Source organism: Aegilops tauschii, chromosome 5, assembly GCF_002575655.3.
Source record: "Aegilops tauschii subsp. strangulata cultivar AL8/78 chromosome 5, Aet v6.0, whole genome shotgun sequence".
Lineage (NCBI taxonomy): Eukaryota > Viridiplantae > Streptophyta > Magnoliopsida > Poales > Poaceae > Aegilops > Aegilops tauschii.
The window spans coordinates 550,865,011-550,879,090 of NC_053039.3; positions in this window are offsets into that span (position 1 = coordinate 550,865,011).

Genomic DNA, 14,080 nt, shown 5'->3' on the forward strand with positions numbered 1-14,080 from the left:
AACTCCTAACCTCGCTGCACCGAGTAGCCAACATAAATCAACAATAGAGCTCCATCGATTCCGTCCCGAAGGATGAACTCGAGAAGAATCGGAGCACAAAAGAACGACTCGAAGAAGAAGCGGCGCCCTCCACCCGAATGTTACCCTTACGAGGACAAAAACTCTAATCTATCTATTAGTTGGAGCCGAGGCACCAGGACTCCCCTCCCCGCTATCGGCTGTCAGAGTGTCAGTCAGAGTGACAACGAATCCACGGGCTCAACGGCGGAGTTCATGGGGAGGATGTCTTTTGTCCTGGCCGAAAAGCGGGAAAAAAGTCACATGTGAAATTTGAGGTAATCTGGATGTTAAGGACATGTCATCTTAGCCACTGGAGTCAGAGGCCCCGATTTCATCATTTCTGATGACACACAATCAAACACATTAAGGTACGGGACAAAGTCGTTCCCTCGTGCTATCCACCTGTCCACTTACTGTGGTGATATTTGAAGGAAATATGCCCTAGAGGCAATAATAAAGTTATTATTTTATTTCCTTATATCATGATAAATGTTTATTATTCATGCTAGAATTGTATTAACCGGAAACTTAGTACATGTGTGAATACATAGACAAAACAGAGTGTCCCTGGTATGCCTCTACTTGACTAGCTCGTTAATCAAAGCTGGTTATGTTTCCTGACCATGGACATGTGTTGTCATTTGATGAACGGGATCACATCATTAGAGAATGATCTGATCGACAAGACCCATCCGTTAGCATTATGATCGTTGAGTTTTATTGCTATTGTTTTCTTCATGCCTTATACATGTTCCTCTGACTATGAGATTATGCAACTCCCGAATACCGGAGGAACACCTTGTGTGCTATCAAACGTCACAACGTAACTGGGTGATTATAATGATACTCTACAGGTGTCTCCGAAGGTGTTTGTTGGGTTGGCATAGATCGAGATTAGGATTTTTCACTCCGATTGTCGGAGAGGTATCTCTGGGCCCTCTCGTAATGCACATCACTATAAGCCTTGCAAGCAATGTGACTAATGAGTTAGTTACGGGATGATGCATTACTGAACGAGTAAAGAGACTTGCCGGTAACGAGATTGAACTAGGTATTGAGATACCGACGATCGAATCTTGGGAAAGTAACATACCGATGACAAAGGGAACAACGTATGTTGTTATGCAGTTTGACCGATAAAGATCTTTGTAGAATATGTGGGAGCCAATATGAGCATCCAGGTTCCGCTGTTGGTTATTGACAGGAGATGAGTCTCGGTCATGTCTACATAGTTCTCGAACCCGTAGGGTCCACACGCTTAACGTTCGATGACGATCGGTATTATGAGTTTATGTGTTTTGATGTACCGAAGGTTGCTCGGAGTCCCGGATGTGATCACGGACACGACGAGGAGTCTCGAAATGGTCGAGACATAAATATTGATATATTGGAAGGTTATGTTTGGACACCGGAAAGGTTTCGAATGAGTTCGGGCATTTTCCGGAGTACCGGGAGGTTACCGGAACCCCCCGGGGAGTTAATGGGCCTTAATGGGCTTTAGTGGAAGAGAGGAGGAGGCGGCCAAGTGGGAGGCGCCCCCCAAGCCCAATCCGAATAGGGGAGGGTGCTGGCCCCCCTTTCCTTCTCTCCCTCTTCCCTTCCTTTCCCCTCCTAGTTGGACTAGGAAAGGGGGGAAACCTACTCCTAGTAGGAGTAGGAATCCCCCCTTGGGGCGCGCCATAGGAGGCCGGCATCCCCTCGTCCACTCCTTTATATACGGGGGAGGGGGCACCCCACAGACACACAAGTTGATTGTTTAGCCGTGTGCGGTGCCCCCCTCCACAGATTTTCAGCTCGGTCATATCGTTGTAATGCTTAGGCGAAGCCCTCCGTCGGTAACTTCATCATCACCGTCATCACGCTGTCGTGCTGACGAAACTCTCCCTCGGCACTTAGCTGGATCAAGAGTTCGAGGGACATCACCGAGCTGAACATGTGCAGATCGCGGAGGTGCCGTGCGTTCGGTACTTGATCGGTTGGATCGCAAAGACGTTCGACTACATCAACCGTGCTGAAGAAACTCTCCCTCGGCACTCAGCTGGATCAAGAGTTCGAGGGACGTCACCGAGCTGAACGTGTGCAGATCGCGGAGGTGCCGTGCGTTCGGTACTTGATCGGTTGGATCGCAAAGACGTTCGACTACATCAACCGCGTTGCTTAACGCTTCCGCTTTCGGTCTACGAGGGTACGTGGACACACTCTCCCGCTCGTTGCTATGCATCACATAGATAGATCTTGTGTGATCGTAGGTAATTTTTTTAAAATACTGTGTTCCCCAAGAGTGGCATCTGAGCCAGGTCTATGCGTAGATGTTATATGCACGAGTAGAACACGAAGAGTTGTGGGCGATAATAGTCATATTGCTTACCAGCATGTCATACTTTGATTCGGCGGTATTGTTGGATGAAGCGGCTCAGACCGACATTAGGCGTACGCTAACGCGAGACTGGTTCTACCGACGTGCTTCACACACAGGTGGCTAGTGGGTGTCTGTTTCTCCAACTTTAGTTGAATCGAGTGTGTCTACGCCCGGTCCTTGTTGAAGGTTAAAACAACACACTTCACGAAAAATCGTTGTGGTTTTGATGCGTAGGTTAGAACGGTTCTTGCTAAGCCCGTAGCAACCACGTAAAACTTGCAACAACAAAGTAGAGGATGTCTAACTTGTTTTTGCAGGGCATGTTGTGCTGTGATATGGTCAAGACGTGATGATATAAATTGTTGTATGAGATGATCATGTTTTGTAACAGAGTTATTGGCAACTGGCAGGAGCCATATGGTTGTTGCTTTATTGTATGCAATACAATCGGCATGTAATTGCTTTACTTTATCACTATGCGGTAGCGATAGTCGTGATAACAATAGTTGGCGAGACGACAACGATGCTTCGATGGAGATCAAGGTGTCAAGCCGGTGACGATGGTGATCATGACGGTGCTTTGGAGATGGAGATCAAAGGCACAAGATGATGATGGCCATATCATATCACTTATATTGATTGCATGTGATGTTTATCCTTTATGCATCTTATTTTTCTTAGTACGGCGGTAGCATTATAAGATGATCTCTCACTAAAATTTCAAGGTATAAGTGTTCTCCCTGAGTATGCACCATTGCGACAGTTCTTCGTGCTGAGGCACCACGTGATGATCGGGTGTGATAAGCTCTACGTTCACATACAACGGGTGCAAGCCAGTTTTGCACACGCAGAATACTCGGGTTAAACTTGACGAGCCTAGCATATGCAGATATGGCCTTGGAACACTGAGACCGAAAGGTCGAGCCTGAATCGTATAGTAGATATGATCAACATAGTGATGTTCACCATTGAAAACTACTCCATCTCACGTGATGATCAGACATGGTTTAGTTGATATGGATCATGTGATCATTTGGATGACTAGAGGGATGTCTATCTAAGTGGGAGTTCTTAAGTAATACGATTAATTGAACTTTAATTTATCATGAACTTAGTCCTGATAGTATTTGCATATCTATGTTGTAGATCAATAGCTCGCGATGTAGTTCCCCGTTTTATTTTGATATGTTTTCTAGAGAAAATAAGTTGAAAGATGATAGTAGAAATGATGCGGACTTGGTCCATGATCTGAGGATTATCCTCATTGCTGCAGAGAAGAATTATGTCCTTGATGCACCGCTAGGTGACAGACCTATTGCAGGAGCAGATGCAAACGTTGTGAATGTTTGACAAAGCTCGGTATGATGACTACTTGATAGTATAGTGCACCATGCTTTACGGCTTTGAACCGGGACTTCAAAAACGTTTTGAACGCCACGGAGCATATGAGATGTTCCAAGAGCTGAAATTAGTATTTCAGACTCATGCCCGTGTTAAGAGGTATGAGACCTCTAACAAGTACTTTGCCTACAAGATGGAGGAGAATAGCTCAGCTAATAAGCATGTGCTCAGAATGTCTGAGTACTACAATCACTTGAATCAAGTGGGAGTTAATCTTCGAGATAAGATAGTGATTGACAGAGTTCTCTATTCACTATCACCAACTTACTAGAACTTCATGATGAACTATAATATGCAAGGGATAACGGAAACGATTCCCAAGCTCTTCGCGATGCTGAAATCGGCGAAGGTAGAAATCAAGAAAAGCATCAAGTGTTGATGGTTGACAAGACCACTAGTTTTAGGGCAAAGGGAAGAAAGGGAACATCAAGAAGAAAGGAAAGCGAGTTGCTGCTCAAGTGAAGAAGCCCAAGTCTGGACCTAAGCCTGAAACTGAGTGCTTCTACTGCAAAGGAAATTGTCACTGGAAGTGGAACTACCCTAGATACTTGGCGGATAAGAAGGATGGCAAAGTGAACAAAGGTATATTTGATATACATGTTATTGATGTGTACTTTACTAGTGTTTATAGCAACCCCTCGGTATTTGATACTGGTTCAGTTGCTAAGAGTAGTAACTCGAAACGGGAGTTGCAAAATAAACAGAGACTAGTTAAGGGCGAGGTGATGATGTGTGTTGGAAGTGATTCCAAGGTTGATAAGATCACCATCGCACACTCCCTTTACCTTCGGGATTAGTGTTGAACCTAAAATAAATGTTATTTGGTGTTTGCGTTGAAGCATGAATATGATTGGATCATGTTTATTGCTATACGGTTATTCATTTAAGTCAAAGAATAATTGTTGTTCTATTTAGATGAATAAAACCTTCTATGGTCATACACTCATATAAATGGTTTATTGAATCTTGATCGTAGTGATGCACATATTCATAATATTGATGCCAAAAGATGCAAAGTTAATAATGATAGTGCAACTTATTTGTGGCACTGCCATTTAGGTCATATTGGTGTAAAGCGCATGAAGATACTCCATGTTGATGGGCTTTTGGAATCACTTGATGCTTGCGAACAATGCCTCATGGGCAAGATGACTAAGACTCCGTTCTCCGGAACAATGGAGCAAGCAACTGACTTATTGGAAATAATACATACTGATGTATACGGTCCGATGAGTGTTGAGGCTCGCGGCTGGTATCGTTATTTTCTGACCTTCATAGATGATTTGAGCAGATATAGGTATATCTACTTGATGAAACATAAGTCCGAAACATTTGAAAAAGTTCAAAGAATTTCAGAGTGAAGTGGAAAATCATCGTAACAAGAAAAATAAAGTTTCTACGATCTGATCGCAGAGATGAATATTTGAGTTACGAGTTTGGCTTCATTTGAAACAATGTGGAATAGTTTCGCAACTCACGCCACCTGGAACACCACAGCGTGATGGTGTGTCCGAACGTCATAACCATACTTTATTAGATATGGTGCGATCTATGATGTCTCTTACCGGTTTACCACTATGGTTTTTGGGGTTATGCACTAGAGATAGCTTAATTCACGTTAAATAGGGCACCATCTAAATCCGTTGAGACGACACCATAACTGTGGTTTGGCAAGAAACCTAAGCTGTCGTTTCTTAAAGTTTGGGGCAGCGATGCTTATGTGAAAAGCTTCAACCTGATAAGCTCGAACCCAAATCGGAGAAATGTGTCTTCATAGGATACACAAAGGAAACTGTTGGGTACACCTTCTATCATAGATTCAAAGGGAAGATATTTGTTGCTAAGAATGGATCCTTTCTAGAGAAGGAGTTTCTCTCGAGAGAAGTGAGTGGGAGGAAAGTAGAACTTGATGAGATAATTGTACCTGCTCCCGAATTGGAAAGTAATTCATCACAGAAATCAGTTCCAGTGATTCCTACACCAATTAGTGAGGAAGCTAATGATGATCATCATGAAACTTCAGATCACGTTACTACCGAACTTCGTAGGTCAACCAGAGTACGTTCCACACCAGAGTGGTACAGTAATCCGGTTCTGGAAGTCATGTTACTAGACCATGATGAACCTACCAACTATGAGGAAGCGATGATGAGCCCAGATTCCGCAAAATGGCTTGAGGCCATGAAATCTGAGATAGGATCCAAGTATGAAAACAAAGTGTGGACTTTGGTTAACTTGCCCGATGATCGGCAAGCCATTGAGAATAAGTGGATCTTGAAGAGGAAGACGGACGCTGATAGTAGTGTTACTATATACAAATCTAGACTTGTCGAAAAAGGTTTTTGACAAGTTCAAGGTGTTGACTACGATGAAATTTTCTCACTCGTAGCGATGCTTAAGTCTGTCCGAATCATGTTAGCAATTGCCACATTTTATGTAATCTGGAAAATGGATGTCAAAACTGCATTCCTTAATGGATTTCTTAAAGAAGCGTTGTATATGATGCAACCAGATGGTTTTATCGATCCTAAAGGTGCTAACAAAGTGTGCAAACTCCATCGATCCATCTATGGACTGGTGCAAGCATCTCAGAGTTGGAATATACGCTTTGATAGTGTGATCAAAGCATATGGTTTTATACAGACTTGAGGTGAAGCCTGTATTTACAAGAAAGTGAGTGGGAGCACTACAGCCTTTCTGATAAGTATATGTGAATGACCTATTGTTGATCAGAAATGATGTAGAATTTTCTGGAAAGCATAAAGGAGTGTTTGAAAGGAGTTTTTCAAAGAAAGACCTCGGTGAAGCTGCTTACATATTGAGCATCAAGATCTATAGAGATAGATCAAGACCCTTGATAAGATTTTTCAATGAATACATACCTTGATAAGATTTGAAGTAGTTCAAAATTGAACAGTCAAAGAAGGAGTTCTTGCCTGTGTTGCAAGGTGTGAAGTTGAGTAAGACTCAAAAACCGACCACGGCAGAAAATAGAAAGAAAATGAAAGTCATTCCCTATGCCTCAGTCATAGGTTCTATAAAGTATGATATGCTGTGTACCAGACCTATTGTGTACCTCGCCATGAGTTTGGCAAGAGGGTACAATAGTGATCCAGGAGTGGATCACTGGACAGCGGTCAAAATTATCATTAGTGGAATAAGGATATGTTTCTCGGTTATGGAGGTGATAAAGAGTTTGTCGTAAAGAGCTACGTCGATGCAAGCTTTGACACCGATCTGGATGACTCTGAATCTTGATCTAGATACATACTGAAAGTACATACTGAAAGTGGGAGCAATTAGCTAGAGTAGCTTCGTGCAGGGCATTGTAAACGTAGAAATTTGCAAAATACATACGGCTCTGAATGTGGCAGATCCGTTGACTAAATTTATCTCACAAGCAAAACATGATCACACCTTCGTGCTCTTGGGTGTTAATCACATAGCGATGTGAACTAGATTATTGACTCGAGTAAACCCTTTGAGTGTTGGTCACATGGCAATGTGAACTATGGGTGTTAATCACATGGTGATGTGAACTGTTGGTGTTAAATCACATGGCGATGTGAACTAGATTATTGACTCTAGTGCAAGTTGGAGACTGTAGGAAATATGCCCTAGAGGCAATAATAAAGTTATTATTTTATTTCCATATATCATGATAAATGTTTATTATTCATGCTAGAATTGTATTAACCGGAAACTTAGTACATGTGTGAATACATAGACAAAACAGAGTGTCCCTAGTATGCCTCTACTTGACTAGCTCGTTAATCAAAGATGGTTATGTTTCCTGACCATGGACATGTGCTGTCATTTGATGAATGGGATCACATCATCAGAGAATGATGTGATGGTCAAGACCCATCCATTAGCTTAGCATTATGATCGTTGAGTTTTATTGCTATTGCTTTCTTCATGACTTATACATGTTCCTCTGACTATGATATTATGCAACTCCCGAATACCAGAGGGACACCTTGTGTGCTATCAAACGTCACAACGTAACTGGGTGATTATAAAGATGCTCTACAGGTGTCTTCGAAGGTGTTTGTTGGGTTGGCATATATCGAGATTAGGATTTGTCACTCCGATTGTCGGAGAGGTATCTCTAGGCCCTCTCGGTAATGCCCATCACTACAAGCCTTGCAAGCAATGTGACTAATGAGTTAGTTACGGGATGATGCATTACGGAACGAGTAAAGAGACTTGCCGGTAACGAGATTGAACTAGGTATTGTGATACCGATGATCGAATCTCGGGCAAGTAACATACGGATGACAAAGGGAACAACGTATGTTGTTATGCAGTTTGACCGATAAAGATCTTCGTAGAATATGTGGGAGCCAGTATGAGCATCCAGGTTCCGCTATTGGTTATTGACCGGAGATGAGTCTCGGTCATGTCTACAGAGTTCTCGAACCCGTAGGGTCCGCACGCTTAACGTTCGATGACGATCGGTATTATGAGTTTATGTGTTTTGATGTACCGAAGGTTGTTCGGAGTCCCGGATGTGATCACGGACATGACGAGGAGTCTCTAAATGGTCGAGACATAAAGATTGATATATTGGAAGGTTATGTTTGGACACCGGAAAGGTTTCGGATGAGTTCGGGCATTTTCCGAAGTACCGGGAGGTTACCGGAACCCCCCGGGGAGTTAATGGGCCTTAATGGGCTTTTGTGGAAGAGAGGATGAGGCGGCCAAGTGGGAGGTGCGCCCCCAAGCCCAATTCGAATTGGGGAGGGGGCCAGACACCCTTTCCTTCTCTCCCTCTTCCCTTCCTTTCCCCTCCTAGTTGGACTAGGAAAGGGGGGAAACCTACTCCTAGTAGGAGTAGGAATCCCCCCTTGGGGCGCGCCATAGGAGGCCGGCCTCCCCCTCCTCCACTCCTTTATATACGGGGGAGGGGGCACCCCATAGTCACACAAGTTGATTGTTTAGCCGTGTGCGGTGCCCCCCTCCTCAGATTTCCACCTCGGTCATATTGTTGTAGTGCTTAGGCGAAGCCCTGCGTCGGTAACTTCATCATCACCGTCATCACGCCGTCGTGCTGACGAAACTCTCCCTCAGCACTTAGCTGGATCAAGAGTTCGAGGGACGTCACCGAGCTGAACGTGTGCAGATCGCGGAGGTGCCGTGCGTTTGGTACTTGATCGGTTGGATCGCGAAGACGTTCGACTACATCAACCGCGTTGCTTAACGCTTCCGCTTTCGGTCTACGAGGGTACGTGGACACACTCTCTCGCTCGTTGCTATGCATCACGTAGATAGATCTTGCGTGATCGTAGGTAAATTTTTTGAAATACTGCGTTCCCCAACAATATTACTGTACCAACTGAGAGAAAGTAAAACGAGCACCCAGCGTCCCTTCTTTTTCCTTTTCCTGCCATCTAGGCTAGGGTTAGCGCCACTGCCGTGGCCGCCCTATCCATCTCCTGCCCCGACCTCCACATCATCCAGCCTCTGCCTGCGATGACCATGAGGCCTGGCCCACGCCTAGGGTTCACGAGGGAGCTCTCCCGCCTTCGCCTTCGCCTCCACCTTCGCCTCCACCTCCGCCTCCTCCGCCGGCCATGTCAGTCCGATCCGGCGGTCGCAAGCTCTCATTCGAGCTCCGGCCCTGCGGCCTCACCGCCGGCGACGTCGACGACATATCCCTGCGCTCCCTCCCTGTTGGGAATATGACTATTGGATATGGCCCGCCCAGGAGGGGACGAGTTATCTTGATGGCGGTTCATCGAAGACAAAGCCCATGAGTATGTTGAAGATGGTGGTTCATGAAGTAGGACTGTCAAAGGGCCCAAACCGAGAGGCGGCTTAAGGCCCATGAGTAGAAACCGCCATGTATATGTAAACTTGTATTGTAAGACATGTAAGATAAGTCACCGAGCTAAACACGTTTGTATGATCCGGCCGGGACTCTGTAGGCGGCAGGCGTCAATCTATGTATATAAGGGGACGACCCGGCAGCGGCTTAGGGCAAGAAAACAACAGATTGAAAGCCGGGCAAAGCGTATTCGCTCCCTGGTAATCGAAACCCTAGCAATACCACCTCAAACTGGATTAGGCCTTTACCTTCACCGCAAGGGGCCGAACCAGTATAAACTCCTTGTGTCCTTTGTCCCGTTTAACCCCTTTAAGCTAACTCTGTCGCAATGGCTCCACAACTAAGTCCTTCCATGAGGACATCTGCTGTGACATTTCCATGATAGTTGGCGCCCACCGTGGGGCCTGCGCACGGTGGTTTTGAGTTCTTGAAGGGCAGCTTCGAAGGGATCAAGGGATACACTGTGGGCCGGATGACCAAGAGTCATCGCGGCAAGCTCTACATCGACGACGCAGGCTGGGGCCCCGAGGCCGGCCCAATTGAGTACGGGTACCGGGTCCCCTTCGGCGGAATTCATGTCTTCATCAGCAAGATCGGCGAGCCGGGCCTTGAGCCGGACACCTGCACCGACATCATCGAGACAGCTCAGCGTGCACGACCCGGCCGGGTTCAACCCGCCGTGAAGCATGCCTTTGTTGGATGTATCCACGGGGCCGAATTGGAAGGCTCTGTGTCTGGTGGTGAGACAGCCATCTACTCTGATGGTGAGTCGTCCACAGGCGAAACCGATTCAATGTATCAACTGCAAGACGGACGGCATGGGGGCTGTTCCGATGGCGACAGTATTCCGGACCCCCACGAGCCGCCGAATAGAGTGGCGATCTTCATGGCTGGCACCCAGCCGGTTCTCGGTTCAACAGCCGCCGCGACCATGAGTTCTAGTGCGGCAGCGGTAACAACGGCTGGTGCTGGCGGGTCAGCTCGCCCGCCGGCTCAAGTTTTAACAGATCTGTTGGACGATCTGGCGACTCTGATGGGAGTGGAGGTAACCGCAGACAACCAGGAACAGCATAAGGTGGATGTGGCTAAGTTGCGTGATGAGATAGCGCAAGCTAAAGCGGAATTGGCAGCGGAAAACACTAGGATGGCTGCAGATTCAAGTAGATTCATACCGGCTTATGGTGGATCAGAACGCTTCAAACAAAGTCTTGAGGAGAAAACGCCAGAGTCGTCTGCCCTTGATTTATGAGTCAAGGAACCTCTTCAACACACCAGGAGCGGGGGCTAGTAACCCGCCGGTGATAAACCAGACGCCTGAGGCGCCAGGGGGTGGGCTGTCGGGTCAGCCGCGCATAGCAGGTTCTCCGCATATGAATAACACCCCGTCTCAGCATGTAGTGACGCCGTCGGCTCATTACTCCACACCTCTAGACAACATGATTGCTGCAGCAATGCAATTGTTGGCTCTGCCGGTCGAGGGCGAGACACCGACGGTGATTGAAACCAGAAGGGCCAGGGAGCTCCTTCAAACATCTTTGGTACAACAGCAGGCTTATTCCTATAGTCGTGACCGGATTCACTTGACCCCTCTTCCAAGCCGGAGTTACAGTAGGCACATTGACTCGTCAGCAGTCTCGAGTACTGAGCAGCGCTTTAATCAACCTCATGGACATAACCCGGCGCGCAATGGGGCCAATGCACGAGATTTGGTGGACCTAGGCAGAGCACGCCGGGAGGCCGAGCTGGCAGCTCACTAGCACGCGCCAGTTTACCCGACGGCTTCAGTTGAGGCGGGTGTAACTTCTAGAGCTTTCAGTGTGCCGTGTCTAACGGCGGCCCTACGAAACGAGCGCCTGCCCAAGGATTTCAAAGGCCCTCGCAAGGTGCCCAATTACACAGCATATCAGCCCCTTGAGGCCTGGGTTCAGAGTTATGAGATGGCTATGGAGATGCTGGATGTTAGTGAGGCTGCGTACGCTAAGTACTTCACCATGATGCCGGAGGGGACGTCTCGTACCTGGTTCAATGTGACACCCAAAAAAAATTTATTTGGATTTATCAAATTCTTTATTTGATTTGAAGGAGGTCATTTAATTTTTTTTTCTAAAGGACTCTCCCCTTCAAAAAATTTTCTTTGATGACAATTATTTTCTTTGGGTTCATCCAAAACTTGATCTTTGGTCTTGAGGGTTTTTCATCTTATTTTGACTCAACACAAATGTTTTTTCATTGGGAAAGTTTTTGAAAATCTTTTCTTTTATAAATAGCCCTATGGCTTATGGAGTGATCTTTCCCCTTTCAAAAAAATCATCTCTTACCATGACCAAAGTTGAAAACCCCTCCCAAAGACCATCTTCCCACTTTGTGTCAAGTCAAACTTCCAATCCAGCAAGTTTAACTCCCCCATGATTTTATCTCCATTTATTTTTAATCAAAAATCTTTTCTGTCTTCTATTTTGGCCCTTAGAGATTTACAAAGGAACCACAAGATTTCCTTTGAGTTTTGATTCCAAACCAGCCTCCCTGGCTAGTCCTTAGAAGCCTCAACCAAGATCCAGGAAGATCCACTGGTCCCCAGTTCAAAATTTTCAAAATATGCTTGCTGCAAGTTTGGGCCATATTTGCCAAATTTGGTGAAATTCAATTGTTTTCTCCTCCTAAAAATCTGAGAAAAATCAGGCAGCCTCTGGATGCATCAAGAGGTCACCTCACCAAGTCCCAGCTCCAGAAAATTTTTCCTCGTGCCCAAATCATATCGTCGAACACCTGGCATGCACTGTGCCTGTCGAAATTCAGAGTTTCAGAGAAACAACTTCAGGTGTCAGTGTCGTTTTCTTCAGAACCCCACGCCGATCTCGCCAGTAACTGCAGTGGCGCCTTGCTCCATGTTCCTCCTTCTTATCCACCGCGCCGCACGGTCGCCTGGACGCTTGCGGGCGTTGGCGGCGAGCTGGCAGAGGTGCGTCACCCCGTGAGCGGCGGCAGCAGCACCCGCTGCGGCTGCCAGAGAGGCGCAGCGAGGGACGGCGCCGTCCAGCACCGCCCAAGCCACCAGAGGCCACCGCGTGGCCGTCCCCTCCCCTGTGCACGCTGCAGAGCCATCGCCGTGAACCGGAAGGCACGGAGCACGCTCCCTGCCGCCGCCGTGCCCGTACGGCCATTCCGTCGAGGGCCGGAGTATTACCCAAGTCCGACCAAGGTTTTAACTAAGAAACGGTACCAGTGGACCACCATGATGATGCCAGATCACCTAAACCTCCTGCCCGACCTCTACCTCGCCGTAATTGCTCGCCGGCGTTATCCCGTTCACGGCCACCTCCTCGGATCGTCTATAAAAGGAGGTCCCGGGCTCGATCTCGACCACGCACCATCACTCCACCCCACAAGAACCACGCCAAGCCACTGGGAAGGCCTCGAGGAGGTCTTCTTCCCCAACTCCGGCCGCCTCGACCCGCTTCGGGATCCGGCAAGATTCACTCCAGTGCGTGCACCCCCGCCTCTCAACTCATGCCAGTAGCCTCCTAGTGCATCCACCTCTCTAACCCGCGCACTAATTTGAAGTTTGCAGCACCCACCGGAGAGTTTCATCCTCGCCCGAAACACCGTCCGCCGGAGATAAGGCCGCCGTCGCCGTGGTGCTCGCCGACGGTCAAGTCCACCACCCACCGACGCGGAAGGGCACAGTGAACCCGTAGGTACCCTCCGATCCCCCTACATTGCCGTGGATCAACGCCGGCGACCACCGCAGCCCTCGGGCGCCGGCGAGCTCTGTTCGAAGTTTGAACCTGACGGGTGGGCCCCCCCGTCAGCCTCTCTTTCTTTTCTTCGAACCGTTTTCTGAAGGCGCCTTCGGGCAAAGTGTGTTTTCCTTCTGGGCTGGCGTATTTCGTACCGAGGCATTTCCTGCTTTTTCAAACAAGCCCCTGGATCTTTTCTGTTTCATCACAGATTAGTCCTTGGACTAAAACCGTTATATCTTTTAAACAAAAGATGCTTTTTGATTGATTCTTTTTTTTCAGTCTTATATTTTTGTCTAGTTTTTTATAGTATTTATTTGGAAATTTTTTGGAATAATTTTTATACACACACGGTATTCACGTTAGTATACGGTTTCTTTATACCGTAGATACCGGAGGAGGTAACGGAGCCGCGAACTTCGCCGAGCTAGACTCTGACTTCTCCGAACCAGGCAAGCATGTTTGAACCTTTGATATGATGAGTTTTTTGCATGTTTGCTTGCATGGTTAGTGCATAGCAGGTTTATGTATGCATCAGTGAGTGTCATGTTGCGTGCAAGGCAACTACCAACATGCTTCGAATATTGATGTGATCTTTAGGATGGGAGATAACCTGATCATGTGGTGACATGAAAGGTTGTAAGATGGTATTGTTGAAGCATGCCAGTCTTATGTCAACCGTTAAACTCCGAC